Source organism: Squalius cephalus, assembly GCF_949319135.1.
Source record: "Squalius cephalus genome assembly, chromosome: 13".
Lineage (NCBI taxonomy): Eukaryota > Metazoa > Chordata > Actinopteri > Cypriniformes > Leuciscidae > Squalius > Squalius cephalus.
Window position 1 is genome coordinate 7,945,225 of NC_137134.1, and position 25,319 is coordinate 7,970,543.

Below are 25,319 nucleotides of genomic sequence, written 5' to 3' on the forward strand. Positions count from 1 at the left end.
TGTAAACTGCTGTTATGCCAATGGCATTAAGAAACTCTGGCATCTCGGCTGTTTAGAGATGTGATGGCGAGATCCGCTTTAGTGGGTTGGCTAGATTAGCGTGTAACCTCAAACTAGCACACATGAGTGGTGCAACCCATTTAGTGCTTTCTAAACTGCTTACAGGTATACAGACTCATTTAACATCCTGAATTTATTGCTGGATAAGAGCGCGTACATGGGTAAACAAGCTCATAAAGACTCAAATGAGGAGTAGTTTAGAGTTGTTTGTGATGGTTTCAACATGTCATAGCGACATTTATTGAGTTAGCTTCAAGGCATAGACATAGGCCACATGACATCTATAAAATCTAGACAAAAATATGAAATATGAGTACATTAGAATATAAGGCATAAATGCATTAAATCTGCCAAAACTTGACCACTTGGTTTTTCTAACTTCGGCCATTTTGCGAACTTCAACCACTTGCCCTCTTTCAAACTCAGATCCCTTGACCCGAACGCTCAAAATGATTGATGGGAAGAGTATGTTTCTAAATGACTACTTTTCTGATTGGCTAAACAAGAACAGGCTGTTCCCCTCATGCTTTTGTGTGTGTGTGTGTGTGTGTGTTTACAGAGCCTTGGGCTGTCAGTGAAACATGTGTGATTTTTCCCATCAGCTATTTTAGTCATATCTGTCAGGTAATAGAGACATTTTATGCTTGTTAAAAAAGTTGCTTACAGCACCTTTAACATGATCCATATTTGCTTCAACAAAACTTGGACATGCATCAATTTGGAGGTTCCTGACATAACCAGCCAACACAACCACATGCCTGTAATTATAGATAATTCATAAACGTTCCCTCAAACTTAGACATGCCAAGACATGCAAGTCTACAGTTCTCACGCTAGACCGTGAGACTAATTAATTCAATATTGCAACTGGGAGATTAAAGTCTTTTTGCATGTGACAGTGCAGCGTGGAAGGTGCTGCTTTGATCTGCATATCTGGCCACTCTTTTGACTCTTTCACAGGCTTAATGAATATTTTGCTTCAGTTGTGCTGTCATCTATCACCACACAAATGACAACCAGCCACAGGATAAACTTGTTTACCGCACCTCTCACCTCATCTTCAACTGTTTGTCCTCTTTATCAGATTCATTTTGATAATGGTACATTCGTGTTTTTTTGTTTTTTTTTGTTTTGTAGTTGGTTGGCTGGAGGAAGATCACAGGTGAGGGTATTTCCAAACCGAGCAGTAAAAGAAACAAAACACAGTAAACGAAACAAAACACAGAACGTCATGGCTGCAAACAATTCTATTCCAAGTGTAAAATAAATAAATAAAACAATTATGGTTGTTAATATTGTAACCCTCTGAACTTGCTGGCCCGTTCTGTTGATGTTTATGGTTGTACATAAAAGATAAGAGAAATATATCATAGATAAAATAAATATACCATTCGAAACTGTGAAGGGTAAACAGTATTTGTGTCTACTTGTCTGTTTTTGTAAAATCAAGAAAACAAACAAGGTGAGCTTTTTACCGTCTCTGTCTCCATGAATTTTTTTTTGTGGAGCGTGTCACATAACTGAAACAAAACCCAGCGAATACTTGTGAATACTTGCAAAACCCTCAGACTACAGAGGGTTAAATTCTGCAAAAATATATAAAGTAAAAACACCTTTACATGTTGAACCTATATTAGTGTACATATTAGCATTTATCATAATTAAAAGCATTGAAGTATTTTTTATTTTTTTTGTTTATTGATTGATTGAAGAAATTAAATTAAAATAGCTGAAATTATAAGTGGCAAAGCATAACATCGCCCTCCCCCCATTTTATCATCTGTATAAAAAATCCAGCACTGTGCAAAGCATGATGGGAAGTGGAAATCCTGTTCCTAGTTTCTATATTGCTAATTTAAAGGGTTAGTTCACCCCAAAAATGAAAATTCTGTCATTAATCTCTCACCCTCATGTCGTTCCAAACCTATAAGACTTTCGTTCATCTTTGGATCACAAATGAAGATATTTTTATTGAAATCTGAGAGCTTTCTGTCTCTACATTGACATGCTTAAAAAGGTTCATAAAGAGATCGTAAAACGAATCCATATGAAGTGGTTTAGTTCAGATTTTCTGAAGAGACTCGATCGTTTTATGTGATGAACAAATTGAATTTAGGTTTTTAGTCACAGTTATTTGTGGTTTCAGAGGAAGAGAAGTAATAAATGTGTTTACTTCTCAGACTCAAGTGATTAACTAATCTACATTTAATGTTGAATTATGGTCAATTGAAATTGTATTGCTAACACCTATATCATAAACACCATACTATTGTGAAACCTCAAACATTTAAAGGGGGTTTATTTTATTTTGGTTTTAAAACTCTGAACATTACAACAACAACAAAAAAAAACAAAAAAACAAATATATATATATATATATATATATATATATATATATATATATATATATAATATTTCTTTTTTTTTTTTTTTCATTCTTTATTGTGCTAATACTGACACAAGACAGCAAATAAAATAGTCAAATAAAGTCCCCCAAAAATGTAAAAATGCAATTGCTTAATTTATTCATGCGGCAATGCACTTTCACTTTGTTGTCATCAGTTTTCTTTGATCTTGACCTAGTTTCTCAGTTCATTTGATTAGTCATTTCGTTCACCTGTTGTCATTTAATTGGCTAATTTCCATGGTGTATAAATACTTTCTGTTTGGTTCAGTTCAATGTTTGGTCATCGTCAATGTTAGTTGTGTTTGTGTTACCTGTTACCTTCCCGAGTATTCAAGTTTCCTATTAAAGGACTATTTTGTGAGATTTCCAATTTAAAGTCTCTTTGGATTCAGTCTGGGAGCACACACTGTTACTCTGAAATATTAAGTCAGTAAAACTCAAAAGCCAAGTTTCAAAACTTGAATATTTTGATAAACTTTATTAGATTTAGAGTTGACAAGATATTGCAATTTACAGTGCAAGTTGGTTATGCTATACTTGTTTTGATGGATTAAAGTTTTTTTTAAACAAATTTAATTTAACATTATTATTATTATTAATTGCATGACAAGCTCATTGAAACTGTCAATAAGCACAAAACCAGGTCCCACTTTATATTAAGTGGCTTTAAGTATGATGTACTTGCATCAAAAAATAAGTAAAACCATAGTAATAACAGTAAATTATGCATAATTACATCCAACTAATCCTCAACCAAATCCTAATCCTACCCTAGCCCTATAGTAAGTGCATGTAGTTGCTTAATATTACTCAGTACTTAAATATATACTTACACTGTAACAATGACACCTGTCAACAGTGTAATTACAAATGTAATTACATACATTAATTACAGCTGTAATTACATGCAAATATTTTAAAATATAAGTCCATTGTATCAAATTATTAATTTCAATGTTAGTACATAGTAGTTAAAGCCACTTAATATAAAGTGGGACCCCAAATCGCCAAAGCCAAGTGAGGAACACACACCGTGCATCTGTTCTTGCATTTGGAAGAAGAACAAAAGCAGGTTTTCTAATAATGTATTCAGTCTGATTGCATATTAGGATAATTGTCCTTCTTGCAATGTCATAAAAGGGTAAAAAAGTATTATAAATGCATAATATCGTGCAGAATTACTTGAGAAACAAAAGTTGTGTAATCCAAACAAAATTCTAGTTTTTAAAAATCAGTTCTTTAGGAGTCTATTATAAGTTCTGCTCAAAAGTGAGTCAGGATTAAAGCAACTCTCTTTTCTGAAATACATTGTTTCCAAAAACATCTTTGGTTTTAATTTGTATTATCTGCTCCTGTCTGGTGAAAAATAATGCCCACAGCTGTGTACTGAACCTTTCAAGTGAATCAGGATCATGACTAAGACTTTTGGGAGAAAAACAACACTGAGGCAGCAACCTATCATCTGTGAGTAACTCACCCAGGAAACGACGGCACAATTACGCCGGCCACGAATATGAAAGTCAAATAGATGCCTATAATCTTCTTAATCTCTCACTAATGCAGGATCTTTGTAGGCATTCTCATACTAAACTTTGAGTCGAGTGGTTCCTCAGGCGTTAATGATGTAAGTGTGCTTGAAATGCTAAAGATGGTACCCGACTAAATCTTGTTCCTCTCTCGATGACATAAGATCAATGCTCACCACAGTCTTTGTCTTATATTTGGGCACTAAGTCAATATTGTTTCTCAGGATGACACAGGAATGGATGACACTGTCTTGTGCGAGTGTGTGCTGCATGCTGGGACAAAATGATGGTCTGTTTTTGTGAAGAAGATAAGTTTGAAAGCCTCAAATGGAACAGTTTTTATATAGAATAAAGCAATAGTTGTAAACTACAACATGGCATTCATTACAGGTCATATACTACTGTCCAAAATTAATTAATTAATTAATTCATGAATGGTAATATTTTTCAAAACTTCAATACATTTTATTTACTTTTACCCTCATTTAAAAACATTTATTGAATCATAAATATTACGACATGTACAAACTAACAATGATGTCATAGAAAATATTATATTTTTATGACACTTACTGATCTTGACATACTGGTCCTCTTTCTGATATAATTTCCTATTTTATGATTTTCTTGTCATCTGATAATAAAATGGCTTCCTATCTTTTAGTTACCGCACTTACATTTGGTGGACAAATTTGTATGAATGATTCAATACAATAACAATAATTTACTGCTTGATTATGTATTTATTTTATAAAATGAGTAAAACAACTTTTTAAGGTTTTTATTCAATTTAATTTTAAATTTAGGCTTAATCCCTATAATTTGATTTATTTTGCAATCAGATATATATATAAAAAAATGTTTTGGGAAGATGAAAAATGTTAATCATAGAAGAGGTGTATTAAGATCATTTTTATATGAATTTCGTTTTTTTTTTTTTTATGTAAGTTTGAACAAATTGGCGCAGATTCGATTGCATACATAAGAACCATCAATAAACTAATATTTATTTGCCATGCATATTTGTAGATTTCCCAGTCTTTGGAAGTTCTCATGAGAAGTTGTAATACTGAATGTTTTAAGTTAATTAAATAATAAGGCAAGTGTAAAACCAAAAACAGACGGCCTTGCCCCACTGAGATACCAAAACTGAAAGTAAGTTTATATATCTATTTATTGATTCACTTACAGGATTTACAGGGCATTTCCACACTTGTTATTATAGGGGTAACCTTGAATTCAAGAGATGTTCACTTTTATAGTTTGTTCAGAAAGCATGCAATGAAATGTACATTTTTTTGCACTGTGTTTGATATAGCTTTATTTTATTTAATAGGTTCTCATTTGGTGGGTGTGTGTGTGTGTTTCGGAGTTCTATAGAGACTATCGCTGTCATATTAAGCACACATTCCTGATTCAGTAGTGTAAATGAAAACAGCTGTTTTTTTCTTTCTGTGTACATTTCTCGACAAGGCCGATTAATCACTCTTAAGCAGCGCGTCAGTCTCTAAAGGTGCGTTCCTCACCTTATCTTTTCCCTGTAATGACCCACAGCATTTCAAAAAGCCATATTCATCTTCAGTCCCGCTGACACAGCTGTCAGACTGATTGATATATGTGTTCACAGGTGGTAGAAATAAGAGACCGGTATAATTAGGTCCTTGTTTTTTGGGGTCTGCAATCTTAAAAATATAAGTTTCAAAAGGAGGTTTTGCAGCAGTGAAGAGCTATTTTTTAAGAACTATAACAAAACTTTTGTGCAATGGAAATGTTCCATGAATGTTAAAGTTTCTTTATTGAAGCATAGATGCCAATAAATAACCTTTATTTTTAAGAGTGTGGATGTAGTCTTTCTATCCTCTTTTCACAGTCCTTAAACAAGTTGTCCTGGATCCTCCTAGACACAAGTCCATTAATGAAAAAGGTTGTTGGAAAACTACTTGACAGATCCTGACCAGAAGGTGTCTGGTATGTTTTGAGTTTATCTCCTTGTTTAAAATTGATAACCTCATCCAATCTTCTCAGAGCCAAATAAGGAGGGATATTGAGTGTCCTATCATTCCAGGGAGGAGTTCTTAAGCTTTGCCAAAGACAAGGTTCATTCCTATTAAAAGCTGTTTGGCTTGGCCCCGTTTTAAGTTTAGTCACTCAAGCCAACAAGTACATCTGCGCACCGCACCTCCCCGTACCTGTCGAAAACATCTCGCACAATCCGTTACAGAGCGTCGTCACAAATCACAGAATTTGAAAAGGGAGCCGTCTCAAATTCTGCACATTGAACACACATCTGAAGATGAATAAACTCTCAAAAGTCTTTGCTCAGTATTTATTTTCAGACCAGTGTTGGGGAAGCTGAGCCTGTGGTTTGTTAAACGACAAGCTGCTCATAATTTAAAGAAGTTAAAGTACTGTTAAGTTAATCCAACTCAAAAGTATTTAGCTAGTAGTTACAGTAATTCCACTACAATCTAGAGACCAAATTATTATTGGTAACACCTTATTATTTGTGAGTTAGGGTAGTAACTACAGTAATAAGGGTAAATAATGCATAATTACATGCAATTAACCCTACTAGCATATTACATAAGTACATATGGTTAATTACTGTTAATTAAATGTGTAATTACACTGTAATAAGGACCCCTTAATATAAATTGTAACCATCATATTATATTAAATTATTTATATATATATATATATATATATATATATATATATATATATATATATATATATATATTTTTTTTTTTTTTTTTTTTTTTTTTTTTTTTTTTTTTTTTGCAGTTGTGTGCACCAATAAATAATTCACAATAACTCCAGGAGCATGTACAGTATTACCAAAGTCAATAGTGTCCATTTTTATTTCATGTTAATATATTTAAGAAAAAGAGTCGTCAATCACAACCAAACCAAATGATTTTAACTGAATGCATACATTCAAGATGGAATATAATGTATGGGTCAAATTTGTGAAAGGTTGCACGGAGTTTATCTTTCCTCGATGGAAAATAAATCAAAACGTCTCTTACAAGAGTAATTTATGTGTCCCTGCTGGAGAATAAAGCGATGCTCCCTTTTGCATCCGTAACATTACCAGCTGGAGTTGCCTTCTTTGGAAGAAATGGTGCCAGAACAACATCAAGTATTAATCACACCATGTCCTTTCCCTGACACCATTCCAAATGCCTTGTTGTTCACTTAGCGCAAAACACTCGAGCCATCCATCCTTTTGAGAGGGAAAGTAATCTGACTTATGTTTGTATAGCATTTGATGGGGTCTGAGCAAAAGCAGCCTGGCATTTATGTCCTCTTTTCCTCCTAAACAAGGATGAAAAGCAATTTATACTGTGAAATCTAAACTACGCCCATAATGTCTGCACATTCCCCTACTCGGAGAAAGGTTACCTTGTAAAGAGGTACATCTATACAGCCACGAGAATGACTGCGTCTTTTCATGCGGTGAAAGATAGCTATCTAGCACTCCACGAGAGTAAGAGCCGGAACAATTTACATGTTGTGCCTGGAAGAGGTTTCAACTATTGGAATACCAAAGCACATTATTCACTCACAGCACCAATAATAATAATAATAATAATATGGCAGCTTCCAGATATTTGAACATATAAAAACAGGATGATGTCAAAAGAACTTTTGAGTTCCTCAAAGAACTTGTTGTTGAGATGATTATCATGTGAAAGTCAGCGTGAAACGTTGTTTGCAACCCATTTTACTTCTGTGATCTAATGTAATCTTATCCATCAGCAATTAATCGGATGGTGAAAAGTGGTTGGAGGTGATGATTTCATGTTGACTTTATAAGGACAAACCCCAGGAGTGAAACTGAACACAACCAAAAACTCTCCAATATTCTTGAAAACGTTTGGGGATATGGAACATATTTGTGGAGGAAAACTGATATTAATGAACTCTAATGAAAGCTGCGGTGTGCAAGTTAAAAATGCACAAACAAAAATCAGTTTCCATCCACATATTTGTATGCACATTTTAGGATATTGCATAAAAAAATGCTGGATGGAAACACCAAGATGTTCCAATGAGGGGGATAAAAAAAATGTATCTGATAAGAAGACATACGCATAAACTACAATGGAAACACGTTTACCAAATAAATCCCTCAATGCCAAAAAAACACGTGACTTTGCCTCAACAGAAGATCTGATTGGATAACTGGACTAACCAGTGGACCGACCACATTGCACAGGATCTTAAATGTTGGTTTGGTCATTCTGAAATGCCTGAGTTAAAGTCTGTCTTTAAAATAATTTGGTTTAATTCCCTCCAAGAAGTAAAAAGAGCCACAGTGGCTTCGCTGATTGCAGCAACTTACATTTCTATCACAGATATTTTGCGCCAATTTCACAGGATGTTTTGTCCTCTTGAACACATGGGATGGAAGCGCTGCTTTATTTCGCAAAGGTTTTATGCGATATTCCAATTTTGCGCACAAGTTCATTTGTTACAGAGAAACCACCAAGTTTACATTGGACACTTCTCACATTTCCTTGGTTCTCAGAAGCAGAAGTCGGCATAGTTGTGTGAACGAAAACAGCGTCTTTTCTTCTCTGATGACATGTTTACTGGCGCGAAGACGACCTGTCAATCACATGAGATCCACCAATAGCAAACCACAACCATCCAATCGGTTCCCCACGGACAAAAATCAAGCCCACCCCTACATTTGATCTTGTTCCAGAAGCCGTTTCACTCGGATATACTTCACAATAAAGAAGAATAGGGAAGAACATTTTTTGGGGGGGAAATAACCAGTTCAATATGATTGTTAAATATTTTCTCATATAGTGTACATTGAAAATGCATATACAGTGCTATGCATAAGTTTAGACACCCATGCTAAAGTTGACTAAAAAGAGGAATAAAAAATCATCTTTTGGAAACTGAACTTAATGCCTTAATTTAAAAAATTAGGAAAAATCCAACCTTTAAGGACACCAATTTTCTTTGTGAATGAATAATGTATCGTGAATAAATAAATGTTCTTCCTTAAAATACAGGGTGCATAAGTGTGTACACCCCTATGTTAAATTCCCATAGAGGCAGGCAGATTTTTATTTTTAAGTATTTTTTTTTATTTTTTTTTTTAGGATACTATGCATTCTGATAAAGTTCCCTTGGCCTTTGGAATTAAAATAGCCCCACATCATCACATAGCCTTCACCATACCTAGAGATTGGCATGGAGTACTTTCCATAAGATCATCTCTCAATGCAAATCAAACCAGCTATTAGGCTAACTGAAATAAAACCATGCCAATCTCTAGGTATGGTGAATGCTATGTGATGATGTGGGGCTATTTTAATTCCAGAGGCCAAGGGAACTTTATCAGGATGCATAGTATCCTAAAAAAAAAAAAAAAAAAAAAAAAAAAATACTTAAAAATAAAAATCTGCCTGCCTCTATGGGAATTTAACATAGGGGTGTCCAGACTTATGCACCCTGTATTTTAAGGAAGAACATTTATTTATTTACGATACATTATTCATTCACAAAGAAAATTGGTGTCCTTAAAGGTTGGATTTTTCCTAATTTTTTAAATTAAGGCATTAAGTTCAGTTTCCAAAAGATGATTTTTTATTCCTCTTTTTAGTCAACTTTAGTATGGGTGTCTAAACTTATGCATAGCACTGTATCTGCCTATATATTTGAGAGAAAAAAAATATGGATCATCATATTTTAGGGTCCTTTGCCTTTGACTGTTTTGAAGCCCATTGACTTTCACTGGCTGAAAAAAAAAAAAAAAAAAAAAAAAAGAACGAAAATAAGTATTGATGTATGTCTCTACTTGGTGAATGTTTGTGAAACCTGTTTTGATAGAGTCCAGAAAGAGTACTGCATCTCTGTATTTTATTATAGCGATATAGAAGTTGTATCTCAACTCAAACTTTATCTAAATGATAATAAAAAAATATGGAACAACAAAGAAGCCAAAGCTATCTGAGATAGTTGTAAATGAGAATGGTGTTGTCCAGCAGTGAGATGTTTTCACCTGAGATGAAAGTCTGTAGATTATGGAGGTGAACTGCCTGTTCTAGGATGGTGACCCGCCACCCGTAGTTCCTTTCATCAGAATGTCTTTTCCGGAGTTCAGACTTGTTTATATGATTCAAGGTGATATGAAACATATACCTGCATTACGTCCGTTTCAGATTCATATCAGCCCACACATTTCTCTGTTTCTTTCTGTATGGACAGTAAATGTCACATGCAGTGTGATGCTTTCTCATGATGAGATATGCAGGCAAGATGTCTGATTTCCATGTTTCAATAGAACCCCCATGAAATGGCTTGAAATATATAATCCCGTGGACATATTTCCCTTTTTTTAAAAATATTTGGTTTCATGGAGTCTGTATGGAGAAACTCCATACAGAAATATTTGAACATTTTGAGAACAAACAAAAAAAAAGATCACAACTTCTGTTTCAAGCTGACTTTAAACACTCCTATGTTTTTGTCAAAATACATTCACTTAACCTAGTTGATCATTCATTGACTTCTATTAGTTTGCCAAACGTGGGTTTATGGATTCCCCCAAAAGTGTAAACATTAAGCCCTCCAGGCACCAGCTAAACAGTGAGAGCGGTCTTCTCAGATCCATCAATCTCTTTCCAGATCAACCAGTAGCGAGAGTTTGGGGGCGGAGCTTGAGGGTGTGGGACCACGGCTGACATGGGAAAATGCATTCAGCTTTGGGTACAGGAGTGCAAGCCAAAATTCACTGCATTTAGACCTTCAAAGATTAAACAGGACATGAAGCAACCGGGGTATTGAGATGCAATGCGCCACAATGGACGCTTCATGAACATCATCATGCACCCGTTCAGAAAGACAAATATTTCAGTTTATATTGTTTGCTTTGATGTGTCCAGTGTAAAAGCCTCAAACAGTTGTGGCACGTCCCATGATGGCACACGTACATCACGGACACATCTATGTGATGTCTGCATTTACATCTGCAAGATGTATTTTTTTAGAGTGTTTGCTCATCTGCAATATGTCTCTTTGGACCTGTTTACACCTGGTATTAAAGGAACACGCCAACTTTTTGGGACTTTAGCTTATTCTCCCAGAGTTAGATAAGTCCATACATACCCTTCTCATCTCCGTGCGTGCCGTAACTCTGTCTGACGCACCCACCGCTAGCCTAGCTTAGCACAAAGACTGGAGGTAAACGGCTCCAGCTAGCACACTGCTCCCAATAAGTGACAAAATAACGCCAACATTTTCCTATTTACATGTTGTGATTTGTATAGTCACAGCGTGTACAAATAACAAGGTCACATGAGACACCGCCATCTTCTAACCGTATACACACTGGGAACTATATTCTCAGAAGGCGAAGCACTGCTACTTGGGCGGAGTGATTTTGGTTGATCGGATCACAAGTAGACGAGGGAGACACGTTCCCTTTTATACCTGGTGTTTTAATCCGTCTCTTTTGTCCACTTTCAACCACTTCTGTCCTGATTTCTTTGAGGGGAGGGTCTATGAGTGGGTAAATGTATGGGATTTTTCAGATCTTTTGATTTAATGGATGAAATAAGCTCACGCGATTTACATATGAATGCGCCTGGAGATGACGGAAAAACATACGGAAAAACATTCGGCTGGTCTTGCTCTGACAGGCACAAGACCAGCCGAACGCTGTGAGTATGTGTTCGAAATCAGGAATGATCAGAGAACATTGTGCTTGGTATGTTTTTCATCTTCAAACCAAACTTGGGTCTCCAGCCAAAGTTTAAATCCCGTCTGGCTAGAGCTCTTCCCATTATGTTTACTCATTAGTAGATGGAGAGTAGATGATGGCTGTTTGAACACATGAGCGTTTACACTATGAAACCAATCCGGTTTAATGTGTTTCCAACAACCTCTGGAAGTGGTTGAAAGTGGACAAGCTCAATGTTTTAGACCCCGTTTACACCTGTATTTAGCGTCGTCCACTTGCGATCCGATCGATCCATAACGCATCTTAATACCAGGTGTAAACAGGGTGTAAACAGATGTTTTACAGATTAAGAGCTCTTTAGCTGACATCATAGAGACGTACCTGTGCTATCTGAGTCATGTCAAAATGCCTCTGGTGCAGATATACATTATCTAGACAAGATGTTAGTCTACTCAATTGCTTACTCATCATGACACATAGCAACACAGCTAAAAGTATTCCTAATATGTCTGACTCTGTATTGAAAGTAGCCTAGTTTAACCTGTTGAGACATGCCTTCGCAAGGTCCTGTAAGAGATATTTGTGATATTTCTGTTAAAAAGGGGGGCGTTTGCAAAATATGAATTATGTTTGTAGTTCCGCTATGTAGTGTCGCAGAAACCACATACTTCATCTTTTAAAAATGAAAGAATGTGGCAGTTTTATCCGGTTGTCAAGTGAATCTTTAATCTCATAATATTTCTGGAATACTCCTCAAACAGATGTAATCCAATTCTATTTTTAGGATGTTACTGTCATAGCCGCCAAACTCATAAGATTGCTGTTATGATGACAAAGGCTGCTTGCATAATAATAGACAGACAAAGTAATAAGTGAAGAATAACAGGCATGTTAGGTGAGCGAACTGATCAAATATTAACTGGGACTTTATGTGCGTGACTGCGCACTCCAGACCAGAAATACACTTGAAAGCGTGTCAGTCAAACAGACAAGTGACGAGATGAAAGGAACTGTTGAAGAAAGACAGGAATGGCCAGAGAGAGAGAGAGAGAGAGAGAGAGAGAGAGAGAGAGAGAGAATGAGTAAATTTGCTGTTGTACAGCCTAAAGCAATACATCTCCCTCGAGACTCGTCTCTCCTGCTAGACTGACAACAGAAAAGACGAGGAAAAATGTGGTTGGGAGAAGTTCAAAAGTAATCACATACCGGAAAGGTCTAGACTTCCGAGCAAAAAAAAATAATAATAAATGTGTCGGTGTACTCTATTGTTACTTATTGAAAGATTTATGGGTGAATCATGGATTTGTTGGTGCTTTGAAATGCAGGCCTGTCCAGAAAGTTATTTGTATTGTAACAGGAATACAAAGCCAAATGACCATTGATTCGCTCTTTTGGTCTTCAGAAGAACGGCTCTGTGGTGATTCACCTCTCAGCTGAGCGACTTCATTAACCGAAACCTCTTAACTGATAAACTACACCTGGATGCTTGTGACTAAATCCAATCACACAGTAAGTGTGTCATTTTATTTCATGGGACTACAGTGAAGACCTTTGAGGATGTGAGGGTGAATGATAGTCACGCTGAAAACAGCCTGGAGACGCCAACTTAGTGCACTTATGACCTGAAAAGGAATAGAAATCTTTTACTCACCCTCAAGTCGTTCCAAACCCGAATGACTTTCTTTCTTATGTGGAAGACAAAAGGAGTCGTTTCACAGATTGTTCACGCTGTTCTTTTCCAAAAGCGAAGTGCATGGAGACGAACGCAGTCGAGCTCTTAAATATACCAAAAATGTTCTTACGCAGTTTTCCAAGTGTCCTGAAGCAGACTGAAATTGATTCAAGTATGGCACATCAAGATATTTGATGTAAATTATCCAGTTTGATTAGAACATTTTCACTAGAAGTTGTTCTAACAACTAATATATTATATAGTATAGTTTATATTGCGAAGATCAAGTAAGTTTGGCATCGGGCCAAAAAAAAAATTTTCACCACTAGATGGCGGCCCAGAACATAGTCAAAGGATCATTTAAGAATTTAATTGATGAAAAATGCAACTAGAATTGCCCATGACAGACTGTTACGGTGTCATTTGTTAAATCCTGTAGTAGGACAGTCATTAACAAAAAGCCATATTTGTGTGGCGGTGTCTGGGTTTTACTCTGGATAAATTAATAAAAGCAGTAGTGACACGTAACCTGGCAAGTATCTTCATTCATCAACTTGCAACACAGACCGCCTTGCAAAAACACACATATGTGGGAGATGCGGAATGGATAAAAATAACATTAAAAAAAATAAAAGAGGACTTGAATAAGCCCATTAATGGCATGTTTGAGTCATGCTCTTAACAAACTACATTTCCATATTGTGAAAAATAAATGTGTATCATTTTAATTTGCTTGTTACACAATGGAGCCTAACTTATTGTAATAATTGACATAGCCTACTTTTACACTAGTGAGGCATCCTCACCTACTAAACTGCATTTTTTTATTGTTTGCGTGCTGGAGGTGTTGACAGGTGAGAGCTGGTGAGAGAAAATGGCACTATCAAAGAGTCTAAAGAGGAAAGTTGACAGCAAAAATACCGCATACAAAGAAGAGTGGAAAGACAACTGTGCGTTCATACTAGGCCTACCTAGTTTTGTGTATGCAAAGCCGGTGTGTCTTATCTGCGACGAAGCGATCCACAGACTCTTTTGAATGTCTTTCAGAACTTTTCAAATTAAAAGCTCTCAATTCATCTCAATATAAAACATTCCCGCAAAAACGGTCGTACTTTTATTTTGAAGGCAAGACGAAGTGATTGTGAGTAGCTGTTGGTGTCATGACAGATCTATTTCAGAACTAGCCGCTATCAAAATAATCTGGCTTTGGGCGCGGGCCAGATATTATTGCTGGCGAGCCAGTTTTGCCAGTTTTTATCCACTGGCATAGATGATTGAAAAAATAAGTGAATTTAAGCATCACATTATTGAAATGTACTAACATTATGAAAAAAAGGACATTTATTTTGATATTTGTTACATTTACTTATGACAGGCAGCAAACGTAAACAAAATGTAAAAATAGGGCAAATGAGCATTATAATAAATTACCAACATTGACCATTTTATATCCATTTTATATATAGATTGGTGGCAAAAAAAAAAAAAACCTCTAGTATTGTAATGGGACTGATGTATTGTAAATCCCTAGTAAATTGTATTTCACTCAAAGTTAATACACATCCTTGATTAAAATTCCAATAACTATGTTTCCATCTACATGTTTTTGTGTGCAAATTTTGGTACATCACATAACGCTGAATAGATACGCGAAGATGCACATAAATTGAAAAAAAATGTATGCGCTAAATTGAGGCAGTTATTTTATTTTATTTTTTCTCGCTATGAAGACATGCACACAGAATTACAGAATAAATTCCTCAATGCGCAACAAAAAAGTCACGTGACTTTGGATGTGGATGTGATTGGATAATATTGCAAAATGGAGGTGAGTTTTTGCTTAAAACAAGCAAAACTATCTGCCAATGGGTAAATTACCAATCAATCTTAATTCAAAGGGAACCAAGATCATTTTTCTTAACAAATTGGCAGATAATGGGCAGTAAGATAAGCATTTGCAGTGTTATTTGGAATAGTTCCCTCCCAGAAACGATTGCATTCCCAAACACCATCCACCTCCATACGCAAGATAACATGACTGCATTTTTTGCATTTCATTTGTGCACGCAAAAGTCATTTTTATTACAGATATTTTGCACCCGTTTTCCAGGAAGTGTTGACTTTGCTCTCTTGAACACATGGGATAGAAACGGTGGTTTATTCGCAAATGTTTTATGTGATATTCCAACTTTGGATGGAAACACACTGTAGCTAATGAGAATGCTTCTTGAAATAGGTAAGGTAATAGCAGGTAACCACTTATGATCGTATCTCACGAGAATGCGAGCAGAGGCAATGACCTCAGCTTTTGAGAGTTCATTTCCTGTTATGGCTGACTGTTCACAACCAGTCATAGTCTTGTATTAACAGACCCGAAACCCGCTTGATGTTTAATGTCGTTATGTGAGTGCGTCTGGTGATTAGCCATACTGTCATAACCTGAGCCAGATGAGTGAATAATGGCAGTTTATGATAGCGCTCTTGACAGATCAAGCTCGACTGACAGCTCCAGGAAGGCGTAGCCACTGAGACTCAAGCCAAAGCAATCAGGTATGGCACGCAAACACAAAGATGCAATCTGTCAAGAGCCATTATTCTCAGACTTAACACACAACAAGAGTCTGGAAGAATAGAGGTCAATGTGAAACAACAGGTTCATATGCAGGCTGTCGCCTTTCCTATAGTATGTACAGTAGTCAACATCTGAAGTGGATCAATAAAGTTCATCAAAGTTGTCCTAAGACAAGTATAACTTTGATGAAAGGTTTTGGATCCACTTTTAATGTTGACTATGTTGTGTATATATATATACAACAGTTCTTTCTAGTTCTTGATTCTGATTGGCTGAGAGCCTTTTCCCCCGTATCAGCACTCTAACCGTTTCACCGTGTGTATCACTCCGCTTCACAGCAAGTGTAATGGCGGATGAGCAAACTCAACATCATTTTACAAATACTACTGTTGTTGTGTAGTTTTCAGATTTTTTTTGTCGAGAATGTAGTTATTTAGACACTTATTTAGATTTTGCAAAATCGTACATATTTTACGAATTGCCCAATTCGTATGAATTCATATGAATGACCTACCCCTGACCCCACCCCTAAACCTAACCATCACGTGGGTTTAGACAAATCGTACAAATTCGTACGAGTGAGGTTGTACGAATTCGTACGAATTGGTCGTGAGATAGTGTTGAGATATCGCATGGCTACTCGTGAGATATTATTGATTTATTTATTCATGTTTTTATATATAAACATATTCTTTTTTACATTTAGGTATGTCTTGAGATGTTTCATCCATTTGGTCTACAACTATGTCAGAGAGAGAGAGAGAGAGAGAGAGAGAGAGAGAGAGAGAGAGAGAGAGAGAGAGAGAGTGCATATTTACTCTATAAGATTACAATTACCCTGAACTGTGAATTCAGGTGTGCTAATGATCATTGTTTACTGAACTTTTTCCTTTTTTTTTTATTTTTTACTTCAGGCATTTGAAAGCTTGAAGACTAATTGGTGTCAACAAAGTATTCCACTGTTTACTTTTAAATCCCTGGTGCTCAGGTAAACCGAAAATAATGAAGGCTACTCGCTAAGCTTTTCCATTCTCTCCAACTTCTGTCTGGATTTGGACAGCAAACCACAAAGCACCTCTCAGCTGACAGCTAGTTAGCTGCCCTGCAACACTCAGAGCTCATTTATGGCTTGTTTTGTAAGTTTTCTCTCCCGTAAACTATAACTTTTCTTTTCTTGTGTATTAGAGTTTGCACCTTTCATATTCAATTAAAGAGAAAAACCACTTTTCCCGCTTTTAGTCACATGCTACTAGGCATTTTAAGTTCAGTTGAACTTTGAAGTTTTAGAATTCGCCGTACAATTTAGAGTTCAAGTTTTAGAATTCTGCAGAGATTAGAAGGTAATCCTTTTTCTCCTCAGATCTTTCCACAGAGCTGCCTCCTGTAGTTAAACTCTTAATTACGTCTTCCACGGCTAATTACAAGTTGTTAAAAGCAGAGGAGATAATTAGTAATTAGTAAAAGATCTGAGAACTGGTTTAGTGGGCAGATTTTCTCAGTCGTATTTAGATGTTTGATGTCCTTTCTTGTCATTTGTCTTAACAATCCACGTTACAGCATAAAAAATATTACAATTTGAGAGAGATTACAAAATAATTATTTTTAAATATTACTTACAGTATAATAACTATTTCAATAATTATGTCTGAGGTCATTTAGGAAGGCAAGGACCGAATTAGAAAGCAGTTCTTCCTCAGTATTTTTGTCTTGTTTTCCAGTACAGATATTTTAAAGGTCCTAAATTATATTTATGCAGTAGTTATAATCCATTTATTCACTTGAGCATAGACCTGAAAATAAAATTTCCAACTCGAATGCTTTAGAGCACAGACTTAAGTTTGGTGTCTTTTTAAAGAGGACACTTAGCAGATTATTGCTGAAGTGAAAAAAAGTTAAAAAAAAATTAACTTAAAAAAAAAAGTTATAAAATTTTACATTTATTGTTATGAAAAATGCACAAAAAATATTTATTTCTAATGCAAGAATTTTTGAACGCAAACAATACAAGTGGGACAAATTTTTTCAGGACCATTTAACCTTTTCGAATCATGTCAATTATTATTATTAGTATTTTTTCTGTGTTCACACTGCAAATGCCAAAACCTTTGCCAACTTTCATACCATTCCGATGAAAAAATAAAAATAAAAATAAAACAAACAAACAAGCAAACATAAAACAGCATCAGTGGGTCAAATTATCATACGTTTACTTGAGATGCAAAAGACTTAAATCTAAAAATATTGAAATTAAATAAGTTTAAGCTTGAAACAAGAAAATAAATATGAGGTTAGATACAACATAATTTTTTCTAACCCCATTGGCAGATTTTTTTATTTTATTTCATTTTTAGGCAAAAATATATTTAGTTGTTTTCCAGTACAAATATCTAAACATTCCTAAATCAAGGATACATTTACTTGAGAAGCAAAACAAGAACATATATATATATATATATATATAATCTGAAATGTCACAATGATATTTCAAATCAAATGTATCCAATAATAAATTAGTATACTAACTTAACTACATTTTTCATTAATGTAAAAAGCTGAGGTGCACAGTATTTTTATTTATTTATTTTTTATTTTTTTTGAGGTTATAAATAAATATTATTTGAGTATGTTTCACAAGAAACTACTATTTCAGTTGTTCTTCAGAATCCTTTGGAATTAAACCAGGTTTAACTCGCTACACAGTTCCAGATATGGTCAAAAAAGAAAACAAGAGAGATGTGCTACAAGCAAATTTAGCCAATACAGCTTCTTAGGATGTTGCACATCAGGAGAAACGGCTTCCTCGGAGAGTTAGCTCTTGAAATGTTCCCTCTCTCCACATGAACAATGTCTTTACTCAACAGAATGGAGCTGTCGTTTACCAAGGGTCAGACCTGCAAAGAAATGACCTGTCACCGTTGTTCAGTGTCTACTTACCTTCTCTCTTCTTTTCTTGCCGTTTCTATGACTACCACCTCCTCAGAGCCGAGGTGCCTTTATTAGTGCCTGCTTGCAAGTGTTTTCACACATTTGCAAACAAACTTGCATTACAATCATCATAAATGTACGCTATGTGCACAGAGTTTTAGGATCTAGCATTTAGCATGCTAATCCAGTCGAATGCTAATGATCATCTTTAGGATGATATGTTGTCCCGTTAAGGCTATAAGTTTACTCAGCACCCACATAGCAACACCTCTGGTCAGCTATTTCTGAAAATGGCAAACGTTTGCTGCATAAACTCTTGCAGAAGTGCATTTGCTGCAGTTAAGAATGATGATGTTAGCCTAAATGGCTAAAATCGTTTCTCAACATAGCAGGTACCATTTAGAAATCACCATTTTCTTTGCTGAAATCATGAGTACGGAGCAGAGGCGTTGTGTGTGAACATGATGGTTATTGTAGTTCTAGACTAAATGTGAACATGTACTTATTCATCGCACTTGCATAAAAGAGATTCAGTATTCCTCATAATGAATAAAAACAGTGAAATGCAAACTCAGAATATTACGCAAAACTGCAATAATTAAATATGTTAAATAACACACATATACTTGATGTACTTAATCTCACTTTATTAACCACTGTCTTTGCTGCAAACCATTGATTATTTGATTGCACCGTATGAATAATGACTTTAGATAAACCACATCAGTGTTTCTTTTTTTTTTATTATTGCTAAAGGTGTGAAAGAGCCTTTACATCATTTACAAAAAAATCAACAAGCAAGTCCAGCTAAGGTGAGAAAAAGTAACGCAAAAGTAATACAACACATTACTTTTCATAAAAAGTAACTAAGTAGTACAATTAGTTACTTTTTTTAGTGAGTAACGCAATAATGTAAAAAGTAACCTTCCCCCACACTGTTTCATTAAGTATTTTTTGTAAGATTTGAAGTACGCTATAAGTCATTGGTTCCCAACCTGGGGTCCGCGGGTGCGGATATGTTTTGAGGTGAATTTCAATTACAATTTCGTTATTTCAAATGTATACGCGCGTTGCGCGTGGCAAGCGCGCTCATAATGTAAGAGACGCCGGCGAGACCACAACATTGCCCAACATCAAATGGCAAACGTAATGCAAGCGGAACGAAACTGCTCGTTATTGTGTGGTTGAAGGACCGTTTATCAGTTTGGACCAGTGCAGCGCGAGCCGATCGTGATCATACGATACTGTTACTGCACAGCGCTAAGAGATCCAGTAAATAAACCATTTAAATTCGCCACTGAAGTAATAACATCGCTGCGAGATCTAGTGAGAAACATTCACATTTCTCCGTTATTAACGGATCAAACAGCGCTGACGTGGAAACCTGGAAGAAACAGTGTCCACAGATCTGCAACATCACCATGGATTTGTAGTAACACTAACTGCACCCATGGAAGTCTGACAGGAATAGGCTATGCCTTCAAGTAACATTACGTCGGTTTTATTTTTACATTATGAATACAATTGCTGCCCTCAAATGTTAATCTGAAATAAAATAAACCTTTGTTTATAACTACTACAATATTACATTACATTTTTTCCAAGGAGCTGTTTTGTTTTATATGCTCATAAGAAGAGTGAATTATAGCTCTAGAATTGCTCAAAGTACAAAAAAAAATCATACTTTATGATGTTAGTTTGAATAAAAAAAATGAAATCAAGGAAATTTCTCTGGCATTTCTTTCTTTTTGCTGTATCAAAAACGTACCGAAACGTACCGTGACAAGTGTATCATATCGAACCGAACCGTGAATTTTGTATATATATATATATATATATATATATATTAGGGCTGTCAAAGTTAGCGCGTTAATAACGCGTTAACGCAAAATCATATTAACGGCACTAATTTTTTTAACGTGCGATTAACGCAGCGCGTATTTTCTGTTTGACCCGTGGCCCAACCCCTAGTTGGAGAAATGGAGATACACAGTGTTGCTAACTTAGCGACATTGCAGACCCATTTAGCGATTTTTTCCCTTCAACAAAGTGCCCAAACCTTATTTAGTTTCTGAGAATCTACCGGTACCACCGGTACTGCTCTCCCAGCACGCGCGCGCGCCTCTCTCTCTCTCGCTCGCTCGCTCTCTCTCTCTGCGTCTCGCGCGGAGGAGCAGCGCTTTAACTCAGTTAAGCACAGATATTATGTTGCTTCTCTATTTTTACAAGTATAGCCGAAATCAGAGCACAGATATTGTCTTTATCTTATGTGAATTTGATTTCACCAGACGACGGCTCGATTATCAGAATTTTTGTGCAGATTAACGTCTTGGAAGGGAGAGCTGGTTATGTCTTAATGGGTCGCGTTTCAGTCACCATTTCAAATTCATTCCGTTGTTTGACAACAGAAACAGTAAAATATACCAATGAAAACAGTTTTATTGAGAATTTAGCTTCATCAAAATGGGCACAGAGAGAGACAAACTACAATGTAATAGGCTAATAAATAATAAATGTACATTTAGTATTTTCAGAAGAGCTGCCCTGTCATGCACAAATCTAAACATGTTTGTGTTAGTAAATTGCTCTGTGCAAAGAAAGAGAAGTAATGGTAACCTGGCATTTTTTTGTTCTTACTACGTGTCTAATAGACATGAACAAGTTCTTTGAAAAACATCTATGACCTTTGAAACATGTCTTGTCCTTATGCTCTATATTGACTATGGTTTCAATAATAAACATACATTTGCATAAAGCATCTATATTTATCCATGCCCACGTTGATTAGAGTATTACAAACTTGAAAAGTATTAATTTAAGGTACATTTAGAACAATTTTAAAAAATGTGCGATTAAATGCGATTAATCGCGAGTTAACTCATGACAATATGCGATTAATCGCGATTAAAAAATTTAATCGATTGACAGCCCTAATATATATATATATATATATATATATATGGGGGGGGGGGGGGGGGGGTCACGGATTGTTAAATATGTACATAGGGGGGGCCCCAAGGAAAAAGGTTGGGAACCACTGCTATAAGTAAACCTTTTTCACAAGGGAACGCACAAGTCTGAGGATTGAACAGCTCAGTCAACGCTAGAGTCACGACCAATTCGTACAAATTTGTACGAGTGACTACGAGGTGGCTAATTCAGACGAATTCATACGACCTCACTTTTGTCTAAACCCCAGTGATGGGCAGGCTTAGGGGCGGGGTCAGGGAAGCTCATTTAGCAAAAGTCATACAATTCGTACGAATAAGCCACCTCGTAAAATACGTACGGATTGCCGTGAGATCGGGTTGGCTCAGTACACTGTTAGACATTACCGTAATTTGTACAGTTAAAAGTGTGCAATTTCTACTTATTTTTCAAGGAACACATTTCTCTTTGTAACAATGTGTATGGTGAGCAAAGTTGGTGTCCATTTTGGAGCAGCACATGGGTGTTGCGGATGGCTTATATGTAGTTTTTGGCTGCCTATATTTCTCCCATTCATTTTCTGTTGCCTAAAGTTTCCAGAGGCTACAACATAATGCACTGCAAAAAGTCATAAGACAGGGGAAATGGTGAAGATGCACTGTCCCAGCATTGGCAGACTGTTTATTTTGTGTTATAAGTGCAATGTTTTAAATAAAAATTATATTTTGTAATAATTGTATGTCAGTAATACTTACGTTGGATAAAAATAAAGTTAAATTTATATTAAAAATTATATAAAAAAAAAAAAATCTATATTTAGTACAAATAAAAGAATTACAGAAGTGTACTGATTAACTGTTTTTTTTTTTTACAGTAATTACACTGTATTACATTATTACAGTACCATTGTCACATTGTTCGAACTTTAAGTTTGTGTTTTGATTGGTTCCTGTTTTCCTTTGTTCTTTTCCTGCCACTCCTTCGTTTCTATGGTTACTGTCATTTACTGTAGTTCAGCTGTATCACCTGTGTTTAGTTAATCAGTGTCATCTGTGTTTGTATTTAAGTTCCGTCTGTTCAGTCAGTCTTTGTCCGATCTCCGTTACATTTAGTGTGTGTTGCTACCAGTGATGCGCGGGTCAATTAAGTTCCGTCTGTTCAGTCAGTCTTTGTCCGATCTCCGTTACATTTAGTGTGTGTTGCTACCAGTGATGCGCGGGTCAATGTATGAACAATACATGACGTTTTCAACTAACCCGCCCGCAACTCGGGCCGCAAAAAAAAAGAAAAAGAAGATATTGAACCCGACCCGTTTCCTGACCCGCATTTTTTAAAAGTAGTAAATGCTCTTCGTAGCGTCTTAATATAACTTAATATATTCTAATTTTGTCAAGAATTATAAAAAATCGTCAATAAGCTCTTAATTTGTACTAATTAGTCTAAATGTTTAGTTTTAAAAACAATTTTAAAAAGCTGGCTATGTCTATTTTGATGTTTCTGCGCAAGTTCAGCAGACAGTGAGGTTCGGGTTTGTTCCGATCAGAGCTCGTGAGCGGAGAGCGCATTTCTGAATATTCTGCTCCGCTCGCTCATTCCGCAGGGTCGCTCGCCCAACCCAGAATGGCCTGCTGGTTCGAAAATATGTGGAATAAGGGCTGCCTCCGACTAATGTTTTTTTTTTCTAGTCGACTCGTAGTTGTTCATTTAAGCCATTCGTGGACACATCGCCCCTTTCTATTATTGAATTACTTAAATAGGCTATAGCCTACAGGATATAAGCGTTATGACCGCACGCATAAAGCTTGCCACAAAGAACCGGTTAAAGTAATGATTATGAATGTGTCTAAATTAGCAAGGAGACATTTAATTGTTTAGTAATAAACTGGTGTTTTCTGCGTTGCTGCAAAGATGAAGTTGACGACGTGGACTCGCCATGAACGCCAGAGAGAAATGCATATTTCGGATTACATAATCAGAGAGTAGCCTATTTATTTTGGTTTGAATATTTTCGTTTAAAAGTAGACATTTCAAGCTTTCTGTAATATATAGCCTATATTTATCAAATCTGTGAGGCACAAGCTGAGTTTCGGCGCCCTCCAGTTCACATGCAATGCAAGTGATCGTGCCGGCGCCTTATTACATTGTCTGCTATATATTTGCTTCTTATTTATTAAATACGGGCAATTGATTGATAAAACATTGATCAAAATTAAGATACAATGTATACAAAACGAAAATCTTTTAAAAAGAGTTTTCTATAAAACAAAACTTAATGAAGTCGTCAAAATCATGTGTTACCAAAAACAGCGCTGTTGCTAGGAGGGCGCCAGCGCCTCCGCCTTTCAGCGCCTCTGCCTTTCAGAGCCTCTGCCTCGCGAGTGGATGATAGCCCTGAAGACGCCTAGCAATGATATACCTTTAGTGGTAGTATACCTTTAGTTAAGTTATACCTTAAGAGTCTTCGTAGCGCGCTAAGAGACAACGTTATCGGAAAATGCAGCCCAGGTAAGATGCGTATGATGCGTAATGGAGATCCCAAAGCGCTCTTCTTTGGTCAGAACCATGGAGAGCGATCGCGGATTTACTTTTAACAATGCAACAAAATATTTAAAGAGCATCAAGCTATTAAAATCTATATTATGTATATGCACAGATAATATAACAGTAGGCTATATTAGTCACTATTTTTTTATTAGATTAAGCAGTGATTGGATAACGTTTTTTTTTTTTTTTTTTTTTTTTTTTTTTAAGGCCCACCCACTGGCCCATCCAAAACTGGAATCCTGGCGCCGTGCCTGGTTGGTCGTGCCAGTTTTGTGGTTATCAAATGTGTAAATAGCATCGCAAGAAGTACACATGACAAAGCCAGCACTTTGGTCATCATCTTTCATTATTTCGGCAAATGTCTCCCAAACTTTGCTCTTTCTATTTGTGTATTTGCGGAGCTTCCACTCCCCAGTCTTCACCTTTACTCTTGCCGCCTCCATCTCTACCTGCAGACTGAGCTCGTGCGTCATCTTCGCGCCAGTTATTCAGCCAATAAAGTGTAGGCCTATGTATTTCATAGAAAATTGTGTCTAGTACTATATAAATTACAAAGGTTTAAGTGGCATCTTTATTTCAAACGACCCGACCGACCGCGACCCGAATATCATTAAAAATATTTTTGGATGACTCGTAACCGCGGGTGACCGCAGGCACCCGCTCATTTTGGATCAACCCGCGCATCACTGGTTGCTACCTATTCTGCTGTCCTGTGTTTAATTACATTAAATCTTCTTTTTGGAAAATATATCCTCGTCTCCATCTGCCTTCCTGCAACCACTCGTGACAACTATGTAGTTACTGTAAAACTGAAATACTGTTATAGTACTGTACTTGAGAAAAACAAAAAAAAAAAACTTGAAATGTCCAAGAGTGTAGAACGTCAGGAGTTGTTATCTAGTAATTACGACATGGCGAGAATGCAGCATGAAACTATACTTTTCAAATGCATAGCAACATGCTAAAGACCACATTCGCAG